The 14,283-nt window shown below is 38.3% G+C and overlaps 1 long non-coding RNA gene across 1 annotated transcript in view; it reads right to left on the bottom strand.

The window, feature by feature from the left end:
- Window positions 1-14,074, bottom strand: part of LOC138143000 (uncharacterized) — a 53,478-nt gene extending 39,404 nt beyond the window's left edge. The window contains exon 1 of the long non-coding RNA XR_011163581.1: window positions 13,960-14,074. This is a non-coding gene — a long non-coding RNA (uncharacterized lncRNA). The remainder of the gene's footprint in view (window positions 1-13,959) is intronic.
- Window positions 14,075-14,283: the final 209 nt, after the last annotated feature.

Here is a 14,283-nt window from a genome sequence, read left to right as displayed (position 1 = left end):
TAGAGAGAATGACCTTAGATGAGAGAAGTTTCATCTTCTTATCAGATATTACAGTAAAGGAGAATATAGTGAGAAATGAAGATTGTGAATTAAGGGTGGGAGCAGAGAAAGCTCTCAGTAAATGGCCTTGTTCTTCTCCATAAAGTATGAGGCAAGTTCTTCAGCTGACAGGTAGGAAAGTAGAGGAGCTGATATTCAAGGCATAAAGAAAGAAAAAAAGGTCTGGAATAACTGCTGTAGGGAGTGGAATAAAGGAGGGTGGAGTATAATCCAATCCACCAAATTCCTCTTAAGTGCCTACAACATGCCTGACTCTGTGCTAAATGCTAAGGATATAACTCATAAAAAGAAGGACAGTCCCTGCCCTCAATGAGCTTACATTCTAAAAGAGGAGACAAACAAAAGGAGGCCAGAAAGCAGGGAGTGTGGGGAAAAGGGTACCAAGGTATACGCAACACAGGGACATCTTGTTCCATAGAGTCAAGACCAGGAAAAGTAGCAGACGTAAAACAGAGAACAAGAACTGTGCTGCTATGATGAGGGTGTATTTTAATCTACATATACTTTTACTGAATTCAGTCAACATGGTTGCATCACCTCTAGTTCTATTCAACAGAACATGGTTGATTGTTGTCTTTGGTTCTTGAAAAGGACTGAAATGATATCACTAAGGTGGAGTCAAATTACAGTGAGTCTAACTGGCTGATCAGACCAAATACCACAGGTCAGGCACAAATAGTTCATATGAATATTTGGGATGGAGATGTATCTGAATTTGCATATCTCGTATTTCTTTTAAGCTACTGCAATTCTGCTTTGCTCAGAGAACACAGCACCTTCTTTGATGCAGGTACACCATGCTAGGTAGTCCTCTGCCAGTATGTCACCCAATCAATCCCAAAGTTCTTTAGAGAGACCTTAAGAGTATCCTTGCATCACTTCTTCCAACCAACATGTAAGTGCTTTTCTTCCTAAAGTTCTCCATAAAATAGTCTTTTGGGCAAGTATACATTTGGCATTCAAACAACATGGCCAGCCCATAGGAGTTGTGCTCTCTGCAGTAGAGTTTGAATACTTGGCAGTTTAGCTGAAGAAAGGACCTCAGTGTCTGATATCTTTATCTTGCCAAGTGATTGTTATAATCTTTCTAAGACAATTCAAATGGAAGTAATTTAATTTCCTGACATGGCGCTGGTATACTATGCAAGTTTCACAGGCATACAACAATGAGTTCAGCAGAATGGCTCTGTAGACCCTCAGTTTGGTAAGCAGTCTAATACTTCCCTCTCACACTTTCCTTTGGAGTCTTCCAAATGCTGAGCTAGCTGTGGCAATATGTACATCAACCTCATTATCAATGTGTACATCCCTGGAAAGTATACTGAGTAAGTGAGCTTATCTGCAGCATTCAAAACTTCTCCATTTGCTGTAACTAATGCTTCCACATATGGATGGAGTGGTTCTGGCTGGAAAAAAACCTGTGTTTTCTTGGTGTTCATTATTAGGCCAAAATTAACACAAGCAGCAGAGAATCAATCCATACTTTGTTGCATCTCCACTTCAGAGGGCTTCATCGAGTTCACAATCAAAAGCACAATTCACCAGCACACGGCAGAAGGTTGAGGGAATGAATGGTTCAGGTAGTCCAAGATTCACCTTTGCAAAGCATACAGATAGATAGGACAAGAGATCAAGGCATTTGAGAGTGGAGGAGAGCTGATCAAGTTTGCTAAGGTGTCAAGATGGAGAAAAAAGAGTGTAGTCAGAGTAGGTGATGACCTGGGAAAGAACTGAGGGGCACAAGTTTGAATAGTCATTGTAGGAAGTTAGAATAGGTTTAGGAGTGATGTGGCATATGGAGAGCTGGAATGTTAGGAGGTTATGATCACACAAATGGAATTCAGAATCCTTGATCATGGAAGTAGACAACTAAATGGGTTTTATCAAGATCATGGGTGTCACCATCAAGTGTGGAGTTGAGGTGAAATAAGGCACAGAAATTGAAGAGACTGAGGAAATATTAACATGTAAGTCCTCTACTATGAGAGCAGAACTGGTATGGAGAGGAATACTGTGAGTCAGGAATTGAACTCACGAAGAAAGGAAAGAGAATGTGTTGGTGGTGAGTAAGACCACTGACTTGCCAGGGCAAAGATCAGAATTAACAAAAATAATAATGAAAAAAATGAAGTATAATTGAAATAACTCAAACCTGAACTATTTGAACAAGTAGTCAGCAATGAGAAATGGAAAATTGTAACCAGAAATGAAACAGACACTAATTGCAATCATTTTATATAGAAGTTTAACCACTGTAAATCAATTGGCACTACAAGACTTAAAGAACATAGAAAGTACCTTAATCAGAAACTGAGTGATTTGCTAAATGGAGAAAATGTCAACAAAAAATAACAGTAGTTTGGAACATAATATCACTTATAAAATCTTAAGTAAATGGAATGATTGAATGATATGAATGGTATTGTCTCACAAAGTAGAGAGAAGTGGGGAAAGAAAACTATTTTAAAGAAAACTTGGTCAGACATACAACTAAACAAAGATATTGCAAGGATAAAAATGGAAAGAGGACAACAGAGAGTGGAATCATCTTATATGAACCCTATTATAACACATGTGCCAATTGGAAGGCAGAATTAACATTATATACGTACACATGAACAAACAAACAAGTAAATAAATATTTAAAAGAGGGAGAGAGAGCAAAGATAGGAAAGCTATGCATGTTAGACCTAGCATATTCAGACAAGAGGCAGCTAAGTGGCACAATTAATAGAGAACCAGGCCTGGAGTCAGGGAGATTCATTTTCCCAAGTTCAAATATGACATCAGACACTTACTAGCTGTGTGACCCTTGGAAAATCATTTAACCCTGTTTGCCTCAGTTCCTCATCTATAAAAATGAGTTGGAGAAGGAAATGGCATACCATTCCAGTATCTTTGCCAAGAAAACTCTAAATGGAGTCAAAGAGTTGCATGCAATTGAACAAAAACAAATATTCAGAGAACATTCATTCTGTAGATAACAGTTGTATGAGCTTTGAGGTATTGATATGCAAGATATCTGAAGGAGGAGAAGATACCAAAGACATGGGGGGGGGTTTAAACTTATTAAAATCACAAATAAAATGACTTGGAAAACCTTAGTAATTGCTCATCTATATGCCTACTCTGTCACCTATACAAAATTTTTATCCAGTTTTCTTGAATTGAGGACATCTTAGTTCATCATATTAGTAGGGAACAAGTAGTTTTCACAAGCAATACTCATTAACGAGCCATATTTTTACCATTTCATAATCAACTAAAAGATAGAAAATATAAGATACCATTGTTCTTATCACTTGTTATGAAACTGCATTTGATTTATTTGAGCAAAGTGTCTCCTTAAAGGCATTTTTCCAACAAATCTCTCCCATTCCTTTATCAAAATAATTCAAGTTTCCTCAAATAACATAATCTTTCAATTGCCTCTAAACATAAATATAAAGTGAGAGATAAAACAGAGAGATGATTGATTGCCAAAGGTATTCACCAGGGCAATGGGCATGATCCAGCACAGAAACAAAGTTGAAGAATGATTCTCTTAGAATAGTGGCATTCTGCAAACACTTCTATTTGGGGATACCATTTTACTGATGGCATCAATTCCCAGAGATACATTGAATTTCATGATGCAAAAACTCAAAAGAATTTGGTCTGACCACACAGGAAAGACCAAGTAGATGAAGATTGTCCAGAATATGACATACATTTGGATGGAAATCCTATAAAATTTGTAAATTAGAACATGTATATGGGAGAGGAAGTACAGCTGAACAATGAATTACTCCTGGAATTTAAAAGGAAGAGGAGAGAACGGGTGGATCATTTTTGGTAAGATACAAAGTTCCTTTAATGACCCCTATTTTCCCATTGAAATAAAGGACCATCTTTCTAATACCAACATTCTACCAGTATTGCTATTTCTGTATGTCAGTGAAACATGGAACAATATTGTATCTAAAGAATTAAAAGTGGGGAGGTTAGGTGGCACAGTGAATAGAGCATGGTCCCCAGACCATGTCTCAGTTTCAGACATTTAACATTTACTAGCCATGTGACCTTGGGCAAGTCACTTAACCCCAACTCCCTGCCTTTCCCCCTCCAAAAAGCAAACACAACAACAACAAAGAATTAAAAGTGAATATTGCTCAAAAGAAAATGAATAGGTACGTGATGGGTGTGCACAAGCTGCAACATGTTACCAATAAGGAAATTGGAAAAAGAATAGGAATAAAAGATATCATTAAGGAAATGTGAAAAAGGAAGAAAAGATAGGCTGGTCACATTTTTCAGATTGAGAGATGACAGGTAAACAGCTTCACTGGTGGTACCTTCACAATGGCAAGAGAAAGTTTAAAAAAAGGCTTCTAGTGTTTGGTTGACCTGCTGTGGTAAAATTAGAGAGGCCAAGTATTACACAGTATGGACAGGCATGGGTAGATTGTCATTATATCATTGATGGGAACTCCTAAATCAAGGAAATCACAAATGCATTTGAGATTTTACCTGTGTACATCACTCCCAAGGACAATCAATGTAAGCTCCTTGAAGGTAAGAACTAACTCATTCTTTTCTTGTATCTCCAGTGCCAAGATTTAGTAGGCACTTAATAATGATCATGGAATTGAATTAAATTGCCAGTAATGGTCAGCCTCCTGAGGGATACCATGTAGTCACAAAGCTGGAGAACTAGACTTGGAATCAGGAAGAGCATCTGTGACCATGGCCAAGTCAATTAACCACTGACACTCATTAAAATGGGGTTATAATCCTCATTTGACCTAATGATCATTTATTTCTATATTTCATATATTTCTATTCCCTTCAACTATTTTCATACTGAGAAAAGTTTCATTTTTCCATGCAGGAATGTTAATCATTCAACTTTGATAAATTCCTTATGATTTCTTTTCCCTTTTTACCTTCTCAAGCTTCTCCTGCTTCTTGTATCTAAATGTCAAATCTATTCAACTCTGGTTTTTTTTATCAAGAATGCTTGAAAGTCCTCTATTCCACTGAATGGCCATATTTTCCCCTGAAACATGATACTCAGTTTTGCTGGGTAGGTGATTCTTGGTGTTAATCCAAGCTCTTTGACCTCCGGAATATCATATTCCCCTTCTATCCCTCGGTGTAGAAGCTGCCAGATCCTGAGTTATCCTGATAGTGTTTCCACAATATTCAAATTGTTTCTTCCTGGATGCTTGTAATATTCTCTCCTTGATCTGGGAATTTCAGAACCTGGCTATAATATTCCTAGGAGTTTTCTTTTGGGGATCTTTTTTGGGAGGTGATGGATGGATTCTTTCCACCTCTATTTTGCCCTCTGGTTCTAAAATATCAGGGCAGTTTTCCTTGAGAATTTCTTGGAGGATGATTTCTAGGTTCTTTCTTTGATCATGGCTTTCAGGTAGTCCAATAATTTTTATATTATCTCTCCTGGATCTATTTTCCAGGTCAGTGGTTTTTTCCAATGAGATATTTCACATTGCTTCTATTCTTTCATTTGTTTTGATCTGTTTAACAGCATCTTGATTTCTCATAAAGTCACTAGCTTCCATTTGCTCCAATCTAATTATGAAGGAATGATTCTCCTCATTGAGCTTTTGAGATTCTTTTTCCATCTGGCATATTAGGCTTTTTAAGGTATTCTTCTCCTCATTGCCTTTTTGAGCCTCTTTTGCCATTTGAGTTAGTCTATTTTTTAAGGTGTTATTTTCCTCAGTCAGGCTGTTGACTCTCATTTTGTAATTTTCTTGCAGCATTCTCATTTCTCTTCCCAACTTTTCCTCCACTTCCCTTATCTGCTTCTTAAGGTCCTCTATGGCCTGTAACCAGCTCATATTTTTCTTGGAAGATTTTGGTGCAGGAGTTCTGACTTCCCTGTCTTCCTCCTGTTCCATGCTTTAATCCTTTTTGTCCCCAAAATAGGAGTCTAATGTTGGATTGGTTTGCTTGGTTTGCTTCCTTTGCCTGCTCATTTTGCCACTCAATTACTTGACTTTTGGGCTTTTTGCCACAGTAAGACTCTGCCACCAGTCAGGGGAGCTTTGTTCCTAAAGCTAGGGTTTTCTCAGCTGCCAGAGATATTAGTTGGGTGCCCTCTCTGAAGCCTCCTCATGCTTTGGCAAGGTGGTCACATATCCCAGGACCTCCACCCTAGACCACAATCTAGATCCAAGCAGGTTAAAGCAAGAGCGATTATCCCTCAGACTGGTCACTTGGTCCCCCTACACTCTGCAGACCAGGAGCTGAAGCTGCCACATGGTAGCAGCTGTGCTTCAGCCCTCAGCAGCTTCTCACCCCTGGGGGCAAAAGCCACTCATTCCCAACTACTGGGTCCCAAAGTCCACACTGCACTGACCTCTCACTTTGTCCTTCGCATCTATGTATTGATAATTCTGGACTGCCACAGCTGCTGGTCATCTGGAGTCCCTCCAGCCAAGGGCTGGTCAGGTCCACCCTGGGGCTAAACCTATGGCTCCAGTGGGGCTGGGGTCAATTCCCAGAGCACTGTGCTGGCTGATTCTTGCCAGCCTGCTGGGCTGTCCTCAGTGGGAGGTTAGCTCCTCTGTGTCATTTTGTGGGTTCTGTAGCTCCAAAGTTTGTTCAGAGTCCCCTTTTACATGAATTGGAGGTGGTAGGGGCCAGAGCAGTGCAGCAGTACTCTTTCTACTCCGCCATCTTGACTCTGCCACAATAAGTTATGACCTAATGATCATTTAGCTCACAAATTTGTGAGGATCAGATTAGATAACATATGTGAATTGCACTGTAACCCTTAAAGCCTTACAAACATGTCAATTATTATAATCCTTGAGGACAGGGATTGTTTCATTTTTTGCCTTTGTATCCCTGGCACATAGTATAGTGTCTGGTATGCTATAGATGCTTAATAAATGCTTGATCATTGATTATAAATGGATTATTACACTAACAGAAGCCTCAGTTAACTTTCTTTAGCAAGAGTTATATAGTTATCATTTTTCCTTATGAACTGTACTGTTATATTTTTTCCTACTTATGCTAGTAAATGTAAAAATATTAATCAAAGTCTAAGGAACACATATACTTTGAAGGGTAGGCAACTCACAAGGTTCACCATTGGTGATTGATTTGCACTGAACAATCCATTCATTTTTCTTTATGGTCAATAGAATACATTCTCTAGAGAGGGTGGGTTGGTTAAGGGTTATAGTCTGTGGTCATGGAACAAAGTTCAGCTGGGTGGTCATGTGTGGCAGTGGGAGGGGATGGAGGGAGGAGACAGACCAACTATGGCCTCAGAAAAATTAACTGAACTAAGCATCTATAGGAGAGGCTTTCTGAGTTTGACAGAGTTGTTGTTTTCTTTTTTATGCAAACATTTATTCTTCTATGTACAGTAAATGAATAAATGTAGGAAAGTCCTTCTGATATAGTGCAGTATAGGTCTATAAAAATTCATATTAGAGATTTATGAGAACCATGATTAAAAAACACAAGTCAAGCATATCCAAAAGAAAAAGAAAATTTGATATGAACATTTCCCTAAAGAAATTTAGCCCCTTTCTCTAAATGTAGGTCTCCATTCTTCTACTTAATATTTGCTGTAATTGTTAATATTCAATGATGAGTGAAGTTATTTTCATGCCCGCATATTAGCAAGTAACAAATTCATAAATATTTACTAGGTTGTTGCATGTGATATATAATGTTTCTCTCCCCATAAATTTTAACAACATTTCTGAATTTGCAAAAAGAAAAAAAGCTGTTAAAAGACAAATGATCCAAAAAAAGCAAAAGAAATGACTGTCATCACTTGGAATGTTTAATCCTTTTCTCCAAAGTCCCCTCACTCTAGCCCTTCATTTTAGAGAATAATCAAGAACCTATCAGCTCACAAGGCTATGCTGGAAATAACAGTGGCTTCAAATCAAGCATCTGTATTCAATGACACATTAAGATTCCTAGGGACTCTGAGACTCTGGCCTACCTCCCATTCCTCTAGTCTATCCTTCTCTGGTTATCACCCTGAGGGCCCTGAGTCATAAAACATAAAATGATAGAAGTCAGGATATGAGAGAAACAGGATAATACCTTTGATTTTCACTATTCCTGAGGAAGTCAGATATTGAGATTAGAATTTAAATGATTTATTTTAGTGGACAGATTCTAAATTGATTTTTCAAAAAACCCTACCTTTCAATGTCCCCCAATGCCTCAAGAAAGGACTAGAATATTTCAAGAACCCAATCCAACGCTGCTTTTATTTTTTTTACCCCCTTTTATTCTCTGAACAGAATAAAATTTCATCCTATGGGTCTCTGTGCAACAACTAGACCACTTAGAAATTAACATTCAGATGATGATCTCAATTCATCTCTTTCTGTTGAATTATGCTCTTAATTGAGCTTCAGCAAGAAGGAATACCCTACTTCTTAGAAAGCTACTAATGGAAGGAAAGACAGAAGTGAAGGAAGGAAGCAAGGAAGGAAGGGAAGAAGAGAGAGACAAAAGGAGGGATAGAGGGAGGTCTTATTACATGCCAAATCTTATACCAATAACTAGAGATACAAGTATAAGGTGAAAACATTCCCTACCCTCAAGGATCTTGCATTCTAATGGTAGATTTTTGTTTGGAACATCATTATACAGTGAGTGGAGCCATAGGGCACTAGATTGATAGACATTTTTCCAATAATAATGGTGGTATTGATTTGATTATACCTCCAGAGGAGAAGTGGTGGGAGGGTCAGAGTGGAACACACAGTGGGGCAAAAAGTGAAAAGTGTAAAATAGAGCATGACTAGAGACAGACTAGATTGATAGTAGGTGCTGGAAGAGGAAATATCCAAACTAACTACTCAGGTTAAGCTTGGGAACCCCTAAAACAGATGGGAGCCATATAACTTTGATCTCATATACAAATTGGCTTATTTGATACTGTGTTCTTTTTGTTCCAAGTAAGGCACATTTTACCCTAGTCTCTGCACAATTCAGGTGCCTAGCCATTATTCAACCATAGTTGAATTGCCTAAATTAAGGGCTTAAAAGGAAACTCTAAGCTTGTTTTTCTCTAATTCTGTTACCTACAACTACAATATAGGCCACTGCTTCCCTTTCATTTCTCATTCCTATCCTATTCCATCCCATTCTCTGCTTCTTTTTAATAAAGTTAATGGTCCTCATAGTGGTATGGCTCTGATTCTATGTTATTGAATATTCATGGTAATATCAGGTACTGCCACCCTAGCAAGACTACATGACCAGAACAGGTGATGGATTTGAATGTATGTTATCCCAAGAGATTTATTACCAGGTTATCAAAGGGCAATGAATTTTTTTTACCAAATAAACTCTTAAAGACCATCTACTAAGTTAAAAGAAGCTATCTACATGAATAGAGGTAATATAAGTTCATATCTTAGTTCTGATGTTATGTGATGGACCTCAATTTCCCTGAAGTGTAAAATGAGGAGCTACAAGATTTCTGAGTATCCTCTCAGATCTTAATCTCTGCTTTATGACATGACTAGTGAAATCATACAACTTTAATGTGTTGCAAAATAAATGTTCAGCATTGTTTGATGAGTCCAGAATACTATCTACCATATACCGAAAGGACCTATTCTCTAAAAAGATGCTTAGACAGCGTGGTCAGTGAAATTCCTTCTCTTCAATCATGACAGTCTGAACTCCAGACAAGTGCGGTAAGATATACAGATCTACATTTTAGGTCCTTCAACCATAAGCTACATCATGAGCAAGGCCAATCTGGAAGCTATAAGAGCTAGGGAATCCCCATTATATTCTCTCACTTCTAAGGATCTCCCTCAGTTCTGCAGTCTATTGGCCCAGAAAGTGCCCTATCTTGAGATAGGGCTAGGCTCAAAGAAGCACATTAAGAACTGTCAGCAATATACACTTAAAACTTTGTTCCAAACTTATAGTTCCAAAGAATGTAATCAGTGTTCTCCCCTCCACCTGGAAGCTTAAGACTCCAATGAATGCATCCTTGAGCAATTTTTTACTTATTTCCTTTCCCCCCTCCAAGACTAGCCTTAGCTACAGGAAATGTCTTAGTAATAAAATAAGACATAGTGTCATGGCCCCTGGGCATTCCATTCCATGAAGTGAACATTATTTGTAGGTACAGTAATTAACTACTTTTGCGGTATGATTCCCAGGTGTGATAGGACCACTGTTTACCACGATTCCCTCTTTCTCAGTCACTTTGCTTTTGTTCAGTTGTTTCCAGCTGTGACTAACTTTTCATGATTCATTTTAGGGGTTTTCGTGGCAAAGATATTGGAGTGTTTTGCATTTCCTTCTCCAGCTCATTTTACAGATGAGGAAACTGAAGCAAACAAGGCTAAATGACCTGCCCAGGGTCACACAGCTAATAAGTGTATGAGGTCCTATTTGAACTCAGGAAGATCAGTCTTCCTGACTTTAGACATGGCACTCTATCCACTGCACCACCTAGCTCCCCAGCTCAGCCACATGGGTCAGGCTAGTTTTTACCATAAAGAGGACAAAACTGCCCTAGGAATTGATTGACCTACTGGGCTGGGCTCCTGCTTCACCTTCCTTGATGCAGCTTCCTGGTAGCCTCTAGCCATATTGATGAGGTTCACTGGTCACCTAAGGGAATAAAAATACCCACCCATGTGAAGTCATGGCCCTTTAGACTTGCCAGATGTCCCCAAGCTGGACTAAGAGCAATACCTCTTCCTTGCTAATAAGATACATTTCTAAAAGGAGGTGGGGGGGGCTGTGCCTAACCAAGGTAAGTGCTGTAGCATCCTTGTTAAACATGCTTTCTATGTTATACTAAGTAAATGTCCTTTCATTAACTGTTGAATGACCCCAAGAGTGTCTCATTTTGTTCTAACACCAAACCTAAACTAAAAGCTTATCCAGCCTGAGTTCCAGCTACTCACTAATCCAGGGCACTAGGAAGGTACTTAATTCTCCTACCTAAGAAAATTATCCCTTAACAGATTATGATATCTATCAACAGATTTTCATCTTTGTAGTTTAAGACTTTAATCTCTGATGACCTGGAGTCAGTAAGAACTGAGTTCAAATCCAGCCCCAAATACCAACTAACTGTATGACCTTGGACAAGTCACTCAACTGGATCTGCATCAGTTTCCTCATCTTTAAAATGGAGGTAATAGCACCTACCTCCTAGTTTTGTTATGAAGACAAAATAAGTTAAAATTTGTAAAGCATTTTGCAAATCTTAAAGCACTATATAAATGCTAGCTATTATTATTCAGACCTCAGTATAATTCAGAATTTAAGAGAGGTTCTTTGTGGGGGGGGGAGGGAGTAAGGCAATTGGGGTCAAGTGACTTGACCAAGTTCACACACCTAGTGTCAAATGTCTGAGGTGGAATTTGAATTCAGGTCCTCCTGACTCCAGGGCAGGTGCTCTATTCACTGCGCCACCTAGCTGCCTCAAGAAAGATTCTCAAGGGGGGGGGGGGAAGGGGAGGGGTGGAAGGGCATGGAGGAGAATGACCATGTTAAGTACATGGAGAAGGAGAGGATGGCAACAAATTCAGAAAGCTGAAGACAAATTTAATTTACCTTAAAATTTTGCCTGGGACTTAACTCTGCAAATCCTGTCCTAATTATTTCATTCTTTTCAAATAAACTTCTCTAAAAAAAACAGGAACCCTATAAATGCTTTGAACTTAACATTCATGATAAATAAAATACATTATACTTTCCAAAATATTGCTGTTCTTTTGTAGTAGAATATGTATCTAAACCCACTCCCTAAAAAGTCGTTGCTGACACCCGTAAGCAGGAGTCATGGTGGGGCTTTGTTTTAAAAATCATAGCAAACTCCAGTTCCAACACAGCTATCAAATTCCTATTTTGATAGAAACAGAGCCCTTTTCAAACCCATCATTTCATTTTTATATGCAGCCAGTATTTTACATGTTGACCACATAGCCCTTGAATCCATGTTTTGTATCTCTTTGCAATTAAATCTTTTTTTTTTCAGCTGATAACAGTTCAACAACAGCAAAAAGGAGGGGAAAAAATCCACTTACTCGTAGGTGATAAAAATTCACAGTAAAGCCACAGATGTAGCAGAGTGAGAATTACCGTACCAGCAGGAACTGAAGATAAAAGAGGATTACACATGATGAAATGTAGTAATTGACTAGAAGTCACAGAAAAATACCAGATGGATGTCATGGCTCCATATAACTCTAATGTGCCCACTGACTTTATTGAGCGTCACTCGAGCTTCACTTTTAGTATTTTCTTGAGTGTAATTGAAGTTTATTGATATGCTATTACAGCCCAGTTTATATGTGACCATAAAAAATACAGTTTGATACACTTGTGTATCTATAGAAATCCTATATTACACCGCTTAAAATCAAAGTGTCTCTGTAATGATTGCAATAATATTTATTCCTTCTCCTCCATTAGACCTTTGCATAGGATATGGACAGTAAAAGCTCCAGAGAGTGTTGAAATTGCAGGGGTATTTCAGGGAGAGATTTGTGCATAAAAGATCAGACATGCAATTGTGGAAGCAACCAAAGGAGACTTAGGAAGGACTTTTACATTGAAGGTAAAGAAAAACAAATCTATATGCTGAAAAGGCTTTCTAAAGACAGTTCAGTTTCCTATTAGTTATCAAAAATTTATTTTCTATTTAGCTTTCAGCATGGGGGTGGGAGAGATATAACTGTCTATCCATGTCAGAATATTCACTCTCAAGAAATAGTCTCAGATCTTTATATTTCCTCTCTGAAGCTGTGATAAGAAAAATTCTACCCAGCACAAGCAAAAGCCATTTCCTTCCATGACAAACATTTTAAATTAAGCTGGAAATAATGGGTGTGAAAACAATTGCTTCTCAACCCAGCAAAGCAGAAATTCTTCCATGGAATTTCAGGTAGAGATTGAATCTTACCCCTGACAAGATATTATAAACAGATAAGAAACTGTTGCAAGGCTTGAGTCAAAAGGCCATCCAATGTGATTACATTTACACAAACTGAAAATCAAAACCCGTTACTAAAGAAAACAATTTCATTCTGAACTTCAATGAGCTGAGTTAGATAAAGTAAACCCTAGAAACTAGGCATGCATGACCTTGCCCATATTGCCCTGGCAAGGAGAGTGGGTTTGTAGGATGAGCTAGGGAGGACAGAGGAGAGGGAAGTCAAGAGTAGTTAGGTTAAGAAATGACCTTCCCGTACCCTCCTTTCATCTCTTCAAACCAATGCCCCTTCTCATATCTGTTACATGTCTGTGGAGTTGTCTGTCTATCTGTCTACTCACTTTGGGATGCAGTGAGAAAGCAGAATGGTATTTAGATCCCTCTACTTTCTGAATATTTCTCATAGAGGATAGGATTAATAGATGGAAGAAACCATAAGATCATGAGATCTTAGAGTTACAGGTGGAAGGAATCTTCTTATAGGCCATCTAACCCAAAACCCCATATCATAGATAAGAAAATTGAGACCCAAGTCACCCCGGTAGTAAATATAGATCTGGGATTCAAAGTCAGGTATTCTAACTTTAAATCAAATGGTCTTCCAAATATTCTATATTGTCTAGCTTATTTGACACTATCTATATTCTTTTTGTTCCAAAATAAGGCACATTTATCCCACAACTTCTGAACAATCCAAGCCCTCAACCATTATTCAACTATAGATAACTATTGCCTAAATGCTTAAAAGTCAACTCTCTTCTCTGGTGAGGGTAGCTCATTCTACATGCCTCCTCTAGGCATACCTAGTATTTCCTGTATTAACCAATACACAGAGGATCAATCCAGATCTATCTCAAAATTTGGGGGGAATACAAAAAGGATTCAAACACTGAACCATGTGCATGTTGTAGATTCCAAAGGAATTTGTGACTTACCATAGACTGCTTGTGGTAACATAGGCTGCTTGTCCATCTAAGAACCAGAATTTCTTTCTTCACAAGGGGACCCATCCAGGGTAGTACTATAGGTGTGGACACCAGTATTAGTTCCTGGAAAAGACAAAAGTCCAGAGAGAAAAGAGAAGTTGCTTTGACTTTTAATAGGTCAGGTTTGAAAGCTTTGTATTTTCATTAAATTAATTAAAATTGGTCCTCTATTCAAAGTCTTGTTAATCTAAGTGCTTTTATGGGGGACTGAAGGACTTTTTCCTTCTTCCTTCTTAGAAGAGACCTAGACATTAGGCAAGTTCTGGTGTTCCC

The sequence above is a fragment of the Petaurus breviceps genome, unplaced genomic scaffold, assembly GCF_028583685.1.
Source record: "Petaurus breviceps papuanus isolate PSGF00001 unplaced genomic scaffold, PetGlider_PUasm1.0 90625, whole genome shotgun sequence".
NCBI lineage: Eukaryota > Metazoa > Chordata > Mammalia > Diprotodontia > Petauridae > Petaurus > Petaurus breviceps.
This window is presented reverse-complemented; position numbering and strand designations above follow the sequence as displayed.